Raw genomic sequence first — 17,232 nt, 5'->3', positions numbered from 1 at the left:
CCCAGTCAGCTGTATAATGGGATAACCACCCAGTCAGCTGTATGATGGGATAACCACCCAGTCAGCTGTATAATGGGATAACCAGCCAGTCAGCTGTATAATGGGATAACCACCCAGTCAGCTGTATAATGGGATAACCACCCAGTCAGCTGTATAATGGGATAACCACCCTGTCAGCTGTATAATGGGATAACCACCCAGTCAGCAGTATAATGGGATAACCACCCAGTCAGCTGTATAATGGGATAACCACCCAGTCAGCAGTATAATGGGATAACCATCCAGTCAGCTGTATAATGGGATAACCACCCAGTCAGCTGTATAATGGGATAACCACCCAGTCAGCAGTATAATGGGATAACCACACAGTCAGCTGTATAATGGGATAACCACCCAGTCAGCTGTATAATGGGATAACCACCCTGTCAGCTGTATAATGGGATAACCACCCAGTCAGCTGTATAATGGGATAACCACCCAGTCAGCTGTATAATGGGATAACCACACAGTCAGCTGTATAATGGGATAACCACCCAGTCAGCAGTATAATGGGATAACCACCCAGTCAGCTGTATAATGGGATAACCACCCAGTCAGCAGTATAATGGGATAACCATCCAGTCAGCTGTATAATGGGATAACCACCCAGTCAGCTGTATAATGGGATAACCACCCAGTCAGCAGTATAATGGGATAACCACACAGTCAGCTGTATAATGGGATAACCACCCAGTCAGCAGTATAATGGGATAACCACCCAGTCAGCAGTATAATGGGATAACCACCCAGTCAGCTGTATAATGGGATAACCACCCAGTCAGCTGTATAATGGGATAACCACCCAGTCAGCAGTATAATGGGATAACCAGCCAGTCAGCTGTATAATGGGATAACCACCCAGTCAGCAGTATAATGGGATAACCACACAGTCAGCTGTATAATGGGATAACCACCCTGTCAGCTGTATAATGGGATAACCACCCAGTCAGCAGTATAATGGGATAACCACTCAGTCAGCAGTATAATGGGATAACCACCCAGTCAGTACATTCACACGCAAATAGCACAACAAAGAATTAACCCCTAAATGAACCCCTAAATGAACCCCTAAATGAACCTCTAAATGAACCTCTAAATGAACCCCTACCTAAATGAACCCCACAAAATCTGCTAAAACCACTCCATTTGATTTTATTCTTGACGGGCCTCAGTCCTATTAGTTCTGGGCTTTGTATCCACAAAGCATCTCAGTCCTATGAGTTCTGGGCCCGTATCCACAAAACATCTCAGTCCTATGAGTTCTGGGCCCGTATCCACAAAACATCTCAGTCCTATGAGTTCTGGGCCCGTATCCACAAAACATCTCAGTCCTATGAGTTCTGGGCCCTTATCCACAAAGCATCTCAGTCCTATGAGTTCTGGGCCCGTATCCACAAAGCATCTCAGTCCTATGAGTTCTGGGCCCGTATCCACAAAGCATCTCAGTCCTATTAGTTCTGGGCTTTGTATCCACAAAGCATCTCAGTCCTATGAGTTCTGGGCCCGTATCCACAAAGCATCTCAGTCCCATGAGTTCTGGGCCCGTATCCACAAAGCATCTCAGTCCTATGAGTTCTGGGCCCGTATCCACAAAGCATCTCAGTCCTATTAGTTCTGGGCTTTGTATCCACAAAGCATCTCAGTCCTATGAGTTCTGGGCCCGTATCCACAAAGCATCTCAGTCCTATGAGTTCTGGGCCCGTATCCACAAAGCATCTCAGTCCTATGAGTTCTGGGCCCGCATCCACAAAGCATCTCAGAGTAGTGAGTTATTATCTAGGATATGTCTATATAATCTTATTCATTATGATCTAAAAGGCTAAACTGATCCTAGATCAGCACTTCTACTCTGCGATGCTTTGTGGATACGGGCCGTGATCTATGTGAAGACTAAATAAGTATGCCAGACAGTGTAGTATCAGATAATGGTGATAATATCAGGTCTATCTCTGAATAACTCCTCATCTGTTTTATGTTCCACACACAAAGCAGAGCTGGCCACAGGCCCATACTTCATACTTCTACATCAGACCCTCACATCCCCAGGATCCACAGGATCCCCGGCCAACTGATCCAAGTGTTACATGATGGAGAAGAGAGAGAGAGAGAGAGTGTGTGTGACGTGATAGGAAAATAATATGAGAATGTGTGTGAGCTCTATTGAGAAAGCCTCTTCAGAAAACAGAGTGTATGTGAACTAGCCTGTGTTATTGATTAAACGTGCTGTGTGTGTGGGACATGTGTTTATCTGTTCGTGTTTGTAGGCTGTGTGTGTGTATCCATGATTCCCAGGCCTACAACCAAACACGACCTCATGACCTCAGATACGTGAGATAAGCATCTCATATCCACTCTGCTCCTTTTAACTGCACTTTAATCCATCATAGAGAAGATATGAGGGACAAAGACTGAGTAGAAAGATGGAGAGAGAGAGAGCGAGAGAGAGAGAGAGAGAGAGAGAGAGAGAGAGAGAGAGAGTGGGAGAGAGAGAGAGAGAGAGAGAGTGGGAGAGAGAGAGAGACAACCAGGCAGAGCTGTCAGTGACTGAGGGGTTATTGTGGACAAGTGCATCCATTCAGCAGGCCTGTTAGCACTAATTATATCGGTAACACTATCCCTGTCTGCTGCTCTCAAGACCTGGCCATGATAGAATACCTAGTCCCATGGCGAAGGCACACACACATGTACACACACCATTGTCCACATCCTCATCCTTGTGTGCTAGTGTCAGTCATATGATATGACAGGTAATGTGTAAAGCTCCATTGTCCAGCTGTATGGAAGACTGTGGAGCATCAGTGTCCAGCTGTATGGAAGACTATGGAGCATCAGTGACATAATTAGCAGAATCGCTAGAGGCCCAGGTCACACAATACCTCATCTAATATTAATTAGTCTGCTGATTGTCTCCTTTAATCTGGGGTGCAGGTACTCACAAACACACACACAGACACACAGACACACAGACACACACACAACACACACAACACACACACAGACACACAAACACACACACACACACACACACAGGGGTTTTTAGTAAACAGAGCAGAAACAGAGTGCGGACTAAACAAATTATTTCCTGCTTCAGAGACCTACTCCCTCCAGTCTACAAGGTCACAGTGACTTTTAGCCGCTTTTCCTCCTTTCCTTCCTTCCTTCCCTCCTTCCTACCCCCCCCCTTCAATTGCCTCACATAGACAGATTGGATCAGTGTTCCTGTGGGAGACGGACTACTCAGAGTTAGAGATGGAAGGAGTTTCTGAAGGAGGTAAGGAGGGAGGGAGGGTGAGACAGGGAGGGAGGGCGACCTCCACCCCTCCCCCGCCATGTTCCCTGACTGTTGTGTGGTGGCTATATAAGCACAGTAATGTGTACTGAACACTGGGGACTGTTTACTCTACCAAACATGTGTTTCCTGCCTGCTTACAATGCTGCTACTATAGACCTAAACCCTTTACTCCTCTCCTCTCCGCTCCTCTCCTCTCTTTTGTTATTCAAATCAGCTCTGATCAGATCGCTTAATTAGGCAGAGGAGTGCCAGGGTTATACACACACACACACACACACACACACACACACACACACACACACACACACACACACACACCAACATACACGAACACAAACACATACACACACACACACAAAAACACACGAACACACTCCAACTGTGCTGCGGTGCATCTGAAGAGGCTTTTTGAGAGCGGTAGGTAGGGGATGAATAGAGCTGGATTGAGGGCCTCTTCAGTGCCATTACCCTGCAGTTAACAACACAAACACCAATCTGCCCCAACACAGCTCACACACACTGCCTCAACACAGCTCACACACACTGCCTCAACATAGCTCACACACTACAGCTTAAACACTGCCTCAACACAGCTCACACACTACAGCTCACACACACTGCCTCAACACAGCTCACACACTACAGCTAACACACTGCCTCAACACAGCTCACACACACTGTCTCAAAACAGCTAACACATTGCCTCAACACAGCTCACACACAACACCTAACACACTGCCTCAACACAGTTCACACACTACAGCTAACACACTACCTTAACACAGCTCACACACTACAGCTAACACACACTGCCTCTCGACAGCTAACTCTGCCTCTGTGAGCTAGTGTAAAATTGGAAGTACACTCCCGCTTTCTAACTCACTTTCTAACCCTCTCACTGCAATGACAACTGTGTTTCAGGCAGGCTGTGTTTCAGGCGGGCTGCGTTTCAGGCAGGCTGTGTTTCAGGCGGGCTGCGTTTCAGGCAGGCTGTGTTTCAGGCGGGCTGCGTTTCAGGCAGGCTGTGTTTCAGGCAGGCTGCGTTTCAACAGTCGTGGCTGCCATAAGCACACACACACAGACACATACGCAGATGTAGACACACACGCACACACAAACACACACACAGTCCTGGTTCATCAGAGCAACACCTCACGCACACCCCCAGGGCTCCCTCCCTCACCCCTCGTTCCAGAGGATGAAGAAAAGATCAATTCATTTAATCAACTCATCAAAGGCTTATTAGAATTTGTGCTGAGTCGCAGGACCGCTGAGATCCCAACATCACCCCTAGGTGAGGAGAGAGGGCGTGTGGGGGAGGGGAGGATTTTGGTTTGACGGTGAATGGAGAGGGTGAGTGAGAGTGAGTGTAAAGCTGTTTCCTGCATTGATAACAATAAATGTTGTCGAGGCCTCCCATGGAATGCCTGGCTCGGGCACCACAGTCTCTCTGCTCTGCAGGCTCTATAGCCACATCTGGCTCTTTGTGGAAAGCTATAAAACTGAGACATGGTAAATATGCCAACCTCTCTCTCTCACACACAACAAACACACACCCACACACCCACAGGCATGGACCATCTCCTTGCCGCATCCACAGAGGATGCAATAACCTTTTCCCACATCCTCCACTTTAGCCGGGTCACTGAGAGAATCCAGGACATCACGCTGCCTACACACACACACACACACACACACACACACACACACACACACACACACAGCAGGTCATTGAGAAAATCCAGGACATTGCCACTCTGGAACCCTCAAGCTTCCAGTCTGCTGCCTCCAACCACCCAGAGAGACAGAATTAAACAACAAGAAGAAGGGAACATTAAAGGAGGGGAAGAGGGGGATGAGGTGTCTGAGGACAACTAAGCCTATTAACATAATGTCTAAAGCCTGTCTATATCTCTCTTTCTTTCTCCCTCTCGCTGTCTGTCTGTCAGTCTCTCCATCTTTCTTTCTCCCAGCCTCATTCTGTGTCCATCTCATTCTGTCTTGGGTCTCTGTCTCATTCCCTCAGTGACTAGTGGACCCACCACAGTTTCACATCTCATGCTGATAAATCTATGTGTTGGACAGATGACGGTGGGGGGGATGGGGGATACCCCGAACACATACACACACCAGCCATAAACCCCATTCCATCCCTATTCTCCTCTTCCCAAGGCTATTGTAGAGAGGTGAATGCCTGTGTCCGGGATGCAGTGATGATAACTACACCCCCGAGACACACAGAGACAGAGAGAGAGAGGGGTAGAGACAGATCCTGCACCAGCGTGATTTACTGCCAGCCTGTCTTTGTGTTCCTGTGTGGGAACATTGGCCATTTGTGGCCATATGGCCGTTTCCACGACTACTATTGAGGCTACAGATTTCTGATGCGCCTTAGGGACAGAGGGATTCACAGAGAAAGATCAGCCAACAGCCAATAGTCTGTTCTCTGTTTATCTCCCTCAGGACAGAGAGAGAAGAGAAATGGGACAGACCGAGAGAATAGTATTTAGACTCCTCATGCATCATTAAACATACAGTAGGGTTGGCATGTATGTGGCATGTTTGTGCAGACATGTGTAGCCCCGGTAGACGGGAGGTTTGGTGACCAGTGCCAGTGACAGGGAGGGAAGGGTCCTCTTTAAGACTGGGCAAAAATAGGTCAGCTAGAACAACACACACAGACACACACACTGTGAGAGAGGATGGCCCATTTCCACTCCCCTGTCCTCAGTCTTTATAAAACAGTTAAAGAAGCCAAACACAACAGGCTCTATCCTTTCTGTGTTAACAGTGTGGCTACTCTAGCTCTGTAGTGCCCCAGTCTCACACATAGTGAATGGAATTAATAGTCATCTATATGGAAGGTGACATTAAAATACATGTTAATGTTTTATTCACACAGCTGACAATGCTGTAGCAATGCTTGGTTTATAAAGTCACCAGGGGAAGAAGGGTTATGCAGCACTGGTCAGGAGAACAAAACAGTCTGACTTCTCTCTCTCTCACACACACACACACACACACACACAGACAGAGTATGCTTTCCCAGTCCTCTACTGTCATATGCCACCTCACTGGAGGCCTGAAATCTATAGCAACATGGCGGACTGTGAAACGGGGTTTCCTCAGACACAGGCAGGGGCTGGGAGTTGAGGGTCGGGGGCAGTAGCAGGGTGTGTGTGTATGTGTGTGTGAGATAGTTAGATTCCCTAGGCAGGTGTCTCAGCAGTGATCCAGGCCTTACACCTCTAAATCAATCCTCTTCTGACACATACTCTACGGGGCATCGTTCCATGTGTTACGGCTGGGCCCCATTCATCTAATCTAAGTGTGTCTGAGATTGTCTGTGTCTGTGTGTGTGCTGTCAGAGAGACAGAGCAGCACAGGTGAAGTACAGATAGACAATGTAGATGGGCCCAGACATCGTGCATAGTCAGTCAACACATCAAGAATCTCACCTGACCTGGGCCTCACCCTTCCTCACCCACTCCTCACCCTTTCCTCACTCCTCACCCTTTCCTCACTCCTCACCCTTTCCTCACCCTTTCCTCACCCACTCCTCACCCATTCCTCACCCCTCACCCATTCCTCACCCTTTCCTCACCAGCTCATCATCCCTTCCCCTCACCCATTTCTCACCCCTCACCCATTCCTCACCAGCTCCTCACCCCTCACCCATTCCTCACCAGCTCCTCACCCCTCACCATTTCCTCACCAGCTCCTCACCAGCTCCTCACCCATTCCTCACCCTTTCCTCACCAGCTCCTCACCCCTTCCTCACCCCTTCCTCACCCATTCCTCACCCATTCCTCACCAGCTCCTCACCCCTTCCTCACCCATTCCTCACCCTTTCCTCACCAGCTCCTCACCCCTCACCCACCGCTGCTTCCCGGTTGATCTTCACACATATATGCAACATGGATGCACACATAGGAACTCACTCATAAATTGCGACATCCATACATTCCCTCACAGTATACCCAGCCCCAGTGTACGTGCACAGTGTTACATGAGGTGTTTACATTATTCTGATGACAAAAACACACAAGCAGACAGACCTCTGGGTATTTATGGGAGAGTTTTATAAAAGGAAACACAACATAGTCTCAGATCAGAGACGTGTGTGTGTGTGTGTGTGTGTTCCTTCCTGTCTCCTGGCTGCTTAGCATCAGTATTAGTCTTACTGATGTGTTAAAACAGCAGGGTGGAGCTCAGTGACGGACACAGTGAAAAACAAGCCCTTTGGTGGGCCCCTCTGTTCAGGCAGGATTGATGCGCACACACACGCACGCACGCACACACACACGCATGCACACACGCACACGCACGCACACACACAAACACACATGCACACACACGCACGCGCGTGCACGCACACACACATGCATGCACACACGCACACACGCACACGCACGCACACACACAAACACACACGCACGCACACACACACACGCACGCACACACACGCACACACACGCGCACACACACACACACACACACACACACACACACACACACACACACACACACACGTGGCGGCTCATACTGTAACATTGGTCAAAGAAACACACTTCAGGACACAAACAGGCTAAGTGCTCTTCAGTAAGTCTACTTCTGTGAGTGTAGACTAGTGCTGAGCAATTAACCAACATTTAGGCGATTTCTTTGGTTTTTCCAACAACTGATGTTGATTCAGTTATTTGAATTCCATTTGGTTTGTTTGTTTTCAGTGAGCTGAATGCGCACATTGCACATTTTCTCTAGAGATAAATCAGATCAAGCCCAAACTGTGCGATGTAGTAAGGAGTTGTAGTTTCCAACAGGCCAATATTCTACATAGTTTAGTGCAGAAAAAGTGAAAATTAAATACAATGACCATAATCCATTGCGCGCCTACTTGTCTGGTCTGTGTGTTTCGTTTATGCCTGCTATGTTATGTTAGTGTGGGGCAGACATGGAGATGGAGAAGAGACAGAAGAATGTGTGATGGAGAGGGATAAAGAGCCGTTGCTTCGCCAGGTACCTCTACCTGAAAATACATGATCTAAGTGATGGATAGTTGGTATTCAACAGTCATAATTAAAGTATGCCTTATTTACTTTGAAAAATGAATAAAATAGAGCTTTTGTCAGACAGCAGCTCTACAGAGATTAGACTTGGAATGAAATTATAATCATAATCATAATCAAATAGAACAAATGTAATATACACAGCAACTGATTTATTTGATTAAAGTAAAGTCATGTGAATAAGTGATGTTTAATAGCAGCCATGGGTAGTCACTGCCATCATGGGACTTGTAGTCACTGCCATCATGGGACTTGTAGTCACTGCCATCATGGGACTTGTAGTCACTGCCATCATGGGACTTGTAGTCACTGCCATCATGGGACTTGTAGTCACTGCCATCATGGGACTTGTATTCATTTACTTGTATGGTGTTACAGCATTAAACCCACATAATGCATAGTGCATTTAAGGTTTTTAAAACAGAAATCGAAAAGGAGCCATTAATCACCAAATGCCCACTACTATTACTGCCCCTCTCCCTCTCTCTCTCATCCCCAGATACTGTGGCTCCATTCACTAGTGTTTCAGAATCATTGAGACAGAGGGATGGAGAGAGGTACAATACAGAATGGGGTTCACTCCAACATTCATCATAACCACCACTAAACCAACACTATGGCTGAAAGCTGACAGGGAGAGAGAATAGAGAGAGGATAGAGAGAGAGAATAGAGAGAGGAAAGAGAGAGAATAGAGAGAGGAAAGAGAGAGAGAATAGAGAGAGGAAACAGAGAGGAAAGAGAGAGAGGAAACAGAGAGGAAAGAGAGACGAAAGAGAGAGAGGAAACAGAGTGGAAAGAGAGATGAAAGAGAGAGAATAGGGAGAGGGGAAAGAGGGAGGAAAGAGAGAGAGAATAGAGAGAGGAAACAGAGAGGAAAGAGAGAGAGAATAGGGAGAGAGGAAAGAGGGAGGAAAGAGAGAGAATATAGAGAGGAAACAGAGAGGAAAGAGAGAGGAAAGGGAGAGAGGAAACAGAGAGGAAACAGAGAGAGGAAACAGAGAGGAAAGAGAGAGGAAAGAGAGAGGAAAGAGGGAGGAAAGAGAGAGAGAGTAGGGAGAGAGGAAAGAGAGAGAGAGTAGAGAGAGGAAAGAGAGAGAGAATAGAGAGAGAATAGAGAGAGGAAAGAGAGAGAGAATAGAGAGAGGAAACAGAGAGGAAAGAGAGAGAGAATAGGGAGAGAGGAAAGAGGGAGGAAAGAGAGAGGAAAGAGAGAGAGGAAAGAAAGAGAGAATAGAGAGAGGAAACAGATAGGAAAGAGAGGCGAAAGAGAGAGGAAAGAGAGAGAGAATAGGGAGAGAGGAAAAAGGGAGGAAAGAGAGAGAGAGTAGAGAGAGGAAAGAGAGAGAGAATAGGGAGAGAGGAAAGAGGGAGGAAAGAGAGAGAGAGTAGAGAGAGGAAAGAGAGAGGAAAGAGAGAGGAAAGAGAGAGGAAAGAGATAGAATAGAGAGAGGAAAGAGAGAGAATAGAGAGAGGAAACAGAGAGGAAAGAGAGACGAAAGGGAGAGAGGAAACAGAGAGGAAAGGGAGAGAGAATAGGGAGAGAGGAAAGAGAGACGAAAGGAAGAGAGAATCGAGAGAGGAAACAGAGAGGAAAGAGAGAGAGAATAGGGAGAGAGGAAAGATGGAGGAAAGAGAGAGAGAGTAGAGAGAGGAAACAGAGAGGAAAGAGAGAGGAAAGAGAGAGAGAATAGAGAGAGGAAAGAGAGAGGAAAGAGAGACGAAAGAGAGAGGAAAGAGAGAGAGAATAGGGAGAGAGGAAAGAGGGAGGAAAGAGAGAGAGAGAAGAGAGAGGAAACAGAGAGGAAAGAGAGGCGGAAGAGAGAGGAAAGAGAGAGAGAATAGGGAGAGAGGAAAGAGGGAGGAAAGAGAGAGAGAATAGAGAGAGGAAACAGAGAGGAAAGAGAGGAAAGAGAGAGGAAAGAGAGAGAGAGTAGAGAGAGGAAAGAGAGAGAGAGTAGAGAGAGAATAGAGAGAGGAAAGAGAGAGAGAATAGGGAGAGAGGAAAGAGGGAGGAAAGAGAGAGGAAAGAGAGAGAGGAAAGAGAGAGAGAATAGAGAGAGGAAACAGATAGGAAAGAGAGGCGAAAGAGAGAGGAAAGAGAGAGAGAATAGGGAGAGAGGAAAACGGGAGGAAAGAGAGAGAGAGTAGAGAGAGGAAACAGAGAGGAAAGACAGACGAAAGAGAGAGGAAAGAGAGAGAGAATAGGGAGAGAGGAAAGAGAGAGGAAAGAGAGAGAGAGTAGAGAGAGGAAAGAGAGAGGAAAGAGATAGAATAGAGAGAGGAAAGAGAGAGAGAATAGAGAGAGGAAACAGAGAGGAAACAGAGAGGAAAGAGAGGCGAACAAGAGAGGAAAGAGAGAGAGAATAGGGAGAGAGGAAAAAGGGAGGAAAGAGAGAGAGAGTAGAGAGAGGAAACAGAGAGGAAAGAGAGACGAAAGAGAGAGGAAAGAGAGAGAGAATAGGGAGAGAGGAAAGAGGGAGGAAAGAGAGAGAGAGTAGAGAGAGGAAACAGAGAGGAAAGAGAGAGGAAAGAGAGAGAGAATAGAGAGAGGAAACAGATAGGAAAGAGAGGCGAAAGAGAGAGGAAAGAGAGAAAGAATAGGGAGAGAGGAAAACGGGAGGAAAGAGAGAGAGAGTAGAGAGAGGAAACAGAGAGGAAAGACAGACGAAAGAGAGAGAGGAAAGAGAGAGAGAATAGGGAGAGAGGAAAGAGAGAGGAAAGAGAGAGAGAGTAGAGAGAGGAAAGAGAGAGAGAGTAGAGAGAGGAAAGAGAGAGGAAAGAGATAGAATAGAGAGAGGAAAGAGAGAGAGAATAGAGAGAGGAAACAGAGAGGAAACAGAGAGGAAAGAGAGGCGAACAAGAGAGGAAAGAGAGAGAGAATAGGGAGAGAGGAAAAAGGGAGGAAAGAGAGAGAGAATAGAGAGAGGAAACAGAGAGGAAAGAGAGACGAAAGAGAGAGGAAAGAGAGAGAGAATAGGGAGAGAGGAAAGAGGGAGGAAAGAGAGAGAGAGTAGAGAGAGGAAACAGAGAGGAAAGAGAGACGAAAGAGAGAGGAAAGAGAGAGAGAATAGGGAGAGAGGAAAGAGGGAGGAAAGAGAGAGAATAGAGAGAGGAAACAGAGAGGAAAGAGAGAGGAAAAGGAGAGAGGAAACAGAGAGGAAACAGAGAGGAAAGAGAGAGGAAAGAGGGAGGAAAGAGAGAGAGAGAGTAGAGAGAGAATAGAGAGAGAAAAGAGAGAGAGAATAGAGAGGAAACAGAGAGGAAAGAGAGAGAGAATAGGGAGAGGAAAGAGGGAGGAAAGAGAGAGAGAATAGAGAGAGGAAAGAGAGAGGAAACAGAGAGGAAAGAGAGAGAGAATAGGGAGAGAGAATAGAGAGAGGAAAGAGAGAGAGAATAGAAAGAGGAAAGAGATAGAGAATAGAGAGAGAATAGAGAGGAAAGGGAGAGAGAATAGAGAGAGGAAAGGGAGAGAGAATAGAGAGAGGAAAGAGAGAGAGAATAGAGAGAGGAAAGAGAGAGAATAGATCAGTAGTCTTTACAGGGAGAGAATAGGACCTCTTCAGAGGTGGATCTATGGTCTGGAAACATCCATCACAGGCGAAAAGACATCTGAAGAGAGGGCACACACCCACCCACACACACACACGCATGAACATACACACACATGAACATACACACACACACGAACGAACATACACACACATGAACATACACACACATGGACATACACACACATGAACACACACACACACGTGTGCGCTCCCCCTGGTGGCCCCTTGTAATGACAGAATGAAAGGCTGTCTGACGGATGGACTGGCCTTCATCACGTTTAATCAGCTACGTCCTGCAATAGTGATGAACAGCCCTTTCACTTGGAGAGAAAGGACAGAGAGGGAGGAAAAGAAGAGGGAGGACAAAGAGAGGGAGGAAGAGAGAGAGAGGAAGAGAAGAGGGAGGACAGAGAGAGAGAGGACAGAGAGAGGGAGGAAGAGAAGAGGGAGGACAGAGAGAGGGAGGAAGAGAAGAGGGAGGAATAGAAGAGGGAGGACAGAGAGAGGGAGGAAAAGAAGAGGGAGGACAGAGAGAGGGAGAAAAATAAGAGGGAGGACAGAGAGAGAGAGAGAGAGAGGAAAAGAAGAGGGAGGACAGAGAGAGAGAGAGAGGAAAAGAAGAGGGAGGACAGAGGGAGGGAGGAAAAGAAGAGGGAGGACAGGGAGAGGGAGGAAAAGAAGAGGGAGGACAGAGAGAGGGAGGAAAAGAAGAGGGAGGACAGAGAGAGAGAGAGGAAAAGAAGAGGGAGGACAGAGAGAGGGATGAAAAGAAGAGGGAGGACAGAGAGAGGGAGGAAAAAAAGAGGGTGGACAGTGAGAGAGGAAAAGAAGAGGGAGGACAGAGAGGGAGAGAGAGAGAGAGAGAGAGAGAGGAAAAAAGAGGGAGGACAGAGAGGGAGGAAAAGAAGAGGGAGGAAAAGATAAAGAGAGGCCACAAAAAGACTGAACTTCTTTAAGAGGCTCCTCTGTCCTCCACTCGTTACCTGTATTAATGGCACCTGTTTGAACTTGTTATCAGTATAAAAGACACCTGTCCACAACCTCAAACAGTCACACTCCAAACTCCACTATGGCCAAGACCAAAGAGCTGTCAAAGGACACCAGAAACAAAATTGTAGACCTGCACCAGGCTGGGAAGACTGAATCTGCAATAGGTAAGCAGCTTGGTTTGAAGAAATCAACTGTGGGAGCAATTATTAGGAAATGAAAGACATACAAGACCACTGATAATCTCCCTCGATCTGGGGCTCCATGCAAGATCTCACCCTGTGGGGTCAAAATGATCACAAGAACATTGAGCAAAAATCCCAGAACCACACGGGGGTTATAACAAAGAGATAAACTTTTGTTATTGACCAAATACTTATTTTCCACCACAATTTGCAAATAAATTCATTAAAAATCCTACAATGTGATTTTCTGGATTTTTTTCTCATTTTGTCTGTCATAGTTGAAGTGTACCTATGATGAAAATTACAGGCCTCCCTCATCTTTTTAAGTGGGAGAACTTGCACAATTGTTGGCTGACTAAATACTTTTTGCACCACTGTAACTGATTCAGAGTGTTCAGTTAAAGTAACAACTCAACACAACAGCAGGTGTTAACACCACACCATACAGTGGAGATGTGTGTTCCTCTATACATCACACAACATGTTGATGCAATGTAAACCACCACCACATAACTAAACTACAGCCCATCCAGAGAGAGGACTAGCCAACTCACACTCCTCGTGACTGTGCTGTTCCTCATCCCCTCTCTCCTAGACCATAGCCTCAGCCCTGGGAGGTGACAGGCAGCTGATGGCTGGGCTTTCAGCAGGCTGGAGGGTTGATGGGCTGTGGGCTGTTGGGTTAGAGGCTTTCAGGAAGCTGGAGGGTTGATGGGCTGTGGGCTGTTGGGTTAGAGGCTAGCAGAAGGCTGGAGGGTTGATGGACTGTGGGCTGTTGGGTTAGAGGCTAGCAGGGAGGCTGGAGGTTTGATGGGCTGTGGGCTGTTGGATTAGAGGCTAGGAGGAGGCTGGAGGGTTGATGGGCTGTGGGATGTTGGGTTAGAGTCTAGCAGGAGGCTGTAGAGTTGATGGCTGTGGGCTGTTGTGTCAGAGGCTAGCAGGCAGATGGAGGGTTGACGGGATGTGGGCTGTTGGGTTAGAGGCTAGCAGGCGGATGGAGGGTTGATGGGCTATGGGCTGTTGGGTTAGAAGCTAGCAGGAGGCTGGAGGGTTGATGGGTTGTGGGCTGTTGGGTTAGAGGCTAGCAGGAGGCTGGAGGGTTGATGGGCTGTGGGCTGTAGGGTTAGAGGCTAGCAGGAGGCTGGAGGGTTGATGGGCTGTGGGCTGTAGGGTTAGAGCCTAGAGGCTAGCAGGAGGCTGGAGGGTTGATGGGCTGTGGGCTGTTGGGTTAGAGGCTAGTAGGGAGGCTGGAGGGTTGATGGGCTATGGGCTGTTGGGTTAGAGGCTAGCAGGAGGCTGGAGGGTTGATGGGCTGTGGGCTGTAGGGTTAGAGCCTAGAGGCTAGCAGGAGGCTGGAGGGTTGATGGGCTGTGGGCTGTTGGGTTAGAGGCTAGCAGGAGGCTGGAGGGTTGATGGGCTGTGGGCTGTTGGGTTAGAGGTTAGAGGCTAGCAGGAGGCTGGAGGGTTGATGGGCTGTGGGCTGTTGGGTTAGAGGCTATAGGCTAGCAGGAGGCTGGAGGGTTGATGGGCTGTGGGCTGTTGGGTTAGAGGCTAGCAGGAGGCTGGAGGGTTGATGGGCTGTGGGCTGTAGGGTTAGAGCCTAGAGGCTAGCAGGAGGCTGGAGGGTTGATGGGCTGTGGGCTGTTGGGTTAGAGGCTAGAGGCTAGCAGGAGGCTGGAGGGTTGATGGGCTGTGGGCTGTTGGGTTAGAGGCTAGCAGGAGGCTGGAAGGTTGATGGGCTGTGGGCTGCTGGGTTAGAGGCTAGAGGCTAGCAGGAGGCTGGAGGGTTGATGGGCTGTGGGCTGTTGGGTTAGAGGCTAGTAGGGAGGCTGGAGGGTTGATGGGCTGTGGGCTGTTGGGTTAGAGGCTAGCAGGAGGCTGGAGGGTTGATGGGCTGTGGGCTGTAGGGTTAGAGCCTAGAGGCTAGCAGGAGGCTGGAGGGTTGATGGGCTGTGGGCTGTTGGGTTAGAGGCTAGTAGGGAGGCTGGAGGGTTGATGGGCTGTGGGCTGTTGGGTTAGAGGCTAGCAGGAGGCTGGAGGGTTGATGGGCTGTGGGCTGTTGGGTTAGAGGCTAGTAGGGAGGACAGTGGAGCTGTGGACAATACCATTACAGTCAAGCTGAACACTGGATGAAAGCATGGGGCAACTGGAATGTCCCCTACTGAGTCCACACATGGTGATTCACTCTGGCCCTACTGAGTGTGCAAAACACACACATGCACACATACACGCACACGCACACACGCACACACACACACACACACACACAGACTAAAAAACACGCACACACACAAACCCCCTACTGCACCCCTGCCAGACGGACAATGAGAGAGAGGGGCCTCCCTTTGGTGGAGAACCACAGAACCAAAGAACCGTGTCAGAGAACATTGTGCTTCCTGAACCTGGGAGAACCCAACTAGAACAGCCTACACAGTCCAACAGTAGAACTATAGAGTAAGGCAAACAGGCCACTGGCTGTAGATGTCGCAGTTCAGTAACAGAGCTATATGATACACACTCCAATGGAGTGTCAGAACTGCTCTGCTTCTCCCTCAACAGGAAAACTGGAGCGCTATGGTTTGGTATGTTCCATATGGCATAACAGTCTCCCTCCTTTCTCCCTTCCAGTTTTTCCCGGTTTACCCCCTCTTTCCCCATTTCCCATAACTCCTGTTCTCGTGCCAGTGTGACTATTCTCCTCTCGTTAGTGTTTTTATAGGGCCATAAATAGACTGGTAAATGAATGGGTCCAGCGTGGCTGATGGAGGAGAGGAGGCATGGAGGGAAGGAGGGAAGGAGAAGAGGAGGGGTGAAGTGATAGATGGCATCATTACCACACTGCACATCTCACTTAGCAGAACTGTTGGCTTTGGAGGCTTTCTGCTTTTCTATTGAAGTATTCCTGGCTTACCCCTTACCTTAACCATACATACAGTAATACATACACACACACACACACACAAAGAGGGAGGGATAATCATAATTAGCTCAATTAGTAATTGTTCAGACACCTGCAGACGATTATTTGCTGTGCGTCAGTAAGAAGAGAACAGAAGAGTGTTGGTGATCATCACATCACAGCAAAACTGTTCTCAACAATTAGAGAGATTTAGAAAGGGATTTAGAAAGGGATTTAGAAAGGGATTAAACACACCTGATGCTATTCTCTCTCACTGTGCTGACCTCCGACCTGGATACTGCAGGCCATGCACATCAACACACACAGATTAAAACACACATGATTGTGTGCACACTGTCAACCACACAGGCCATAGTCGAGGACACAGACTCAGATTGGACATGTGTTTGTCATTTAGCAGACGCTCTTATCCAGAGCAACATACAGCAGTGAGTGCAGACATTCACTACTTTTCATTTGATTGATATTATTTTCTGGTCCCCAGTGGGAATCAAACCCACAACCCTGGCGTTGCAAGCGCCATGCTCTACCAACTGAGCTACACGGGCAGAAAGACAGACAGACAGAAAGACACATACATACATATTCACACACATCCCTCTCAGCATTGCAAATCGGCAGTGATCATCTCATGACATTAACTTGTCAGACGGAGCAGAGGCAGACTAAAACTGACAGATGAGATGATATTCATTCCAGAATAAAACAGTAATCAAAAGAGCCAAGCAACCATGACTAATGCATGACATTGTAATTAACACCTCATTTTGCCTATAATTATATGCAGGGCTAGCTACTGTGTGTGTGTGTGTGTGTGTGTGTGTGTGTGTGTGTGTGTGTGTGTGTGTGTGTGTGTGTGTGTGTGTGTGTCAGTCAGACATCAGCATGGTAAGAAAATGCAGATGACAGTTAGCAGCCTGTAACCTTTCAGGTCCTATTTAAATGTAAATCAATGGATTAATTGGAGCTCCCCCTCGTTGTCACTACAAGCTACACCAATTACTCTGTCAACGAGCTGTCGCCATCACAACGCAATCTGACATGAGACAAGAACACACACACACACTGCGATAGGTACACTCAGTTTTAGTGGGAAGAGAAGACATGTTAGACCTGTGTGTGACCTATACTTCCATCCTCTTTAACAGACGCCTCCCACCTGGACTTGAACAGGCTGAGAAGAGGGGG

General features: G+C 47.8%; 1 protein-coding gene and 1 non-coding gene across 3 annotated transcripts in view; both read right to left on the bottom strand.

Moving 5' to 3' along the window:
- Positions 1-17,232, bottom strand: part of LOC115107431 (ephrin type-A receptor 3-like) — a 193,076-nt gene that overhangs the window by 79,037 nt on the left and 96,807 nt on the right. The window lies entirely within an intron of this gene.
- Positions 16,520-16,592, bottom strand: trnaa-ugc (transfer RNA alanine (anticodon UGC)). The gene has a single exon. It is a non-coding gene; the product is annotated as a tRNA-Ala (tRNA).

The sequence above is a fragment of the Oncorhynchus nerka genome, linkage group LG1, assembly GCF_034236695.1.
Source record: "Oncorhynchus nerka isolate Pitt River linkage group LG1, Oner_Uvic_2.0, whole genome shotgun sequence".
Lineage (NCBI taxonomy): Eukaryota > Metazoa > Chordata > Actinopteri > Salmoniformes > Salmonidae > Oncorhynchus > Oncorhynchus nerka.
This window is presented reverse-complemented; position numbering and strand designations above follow the sequence as displayed.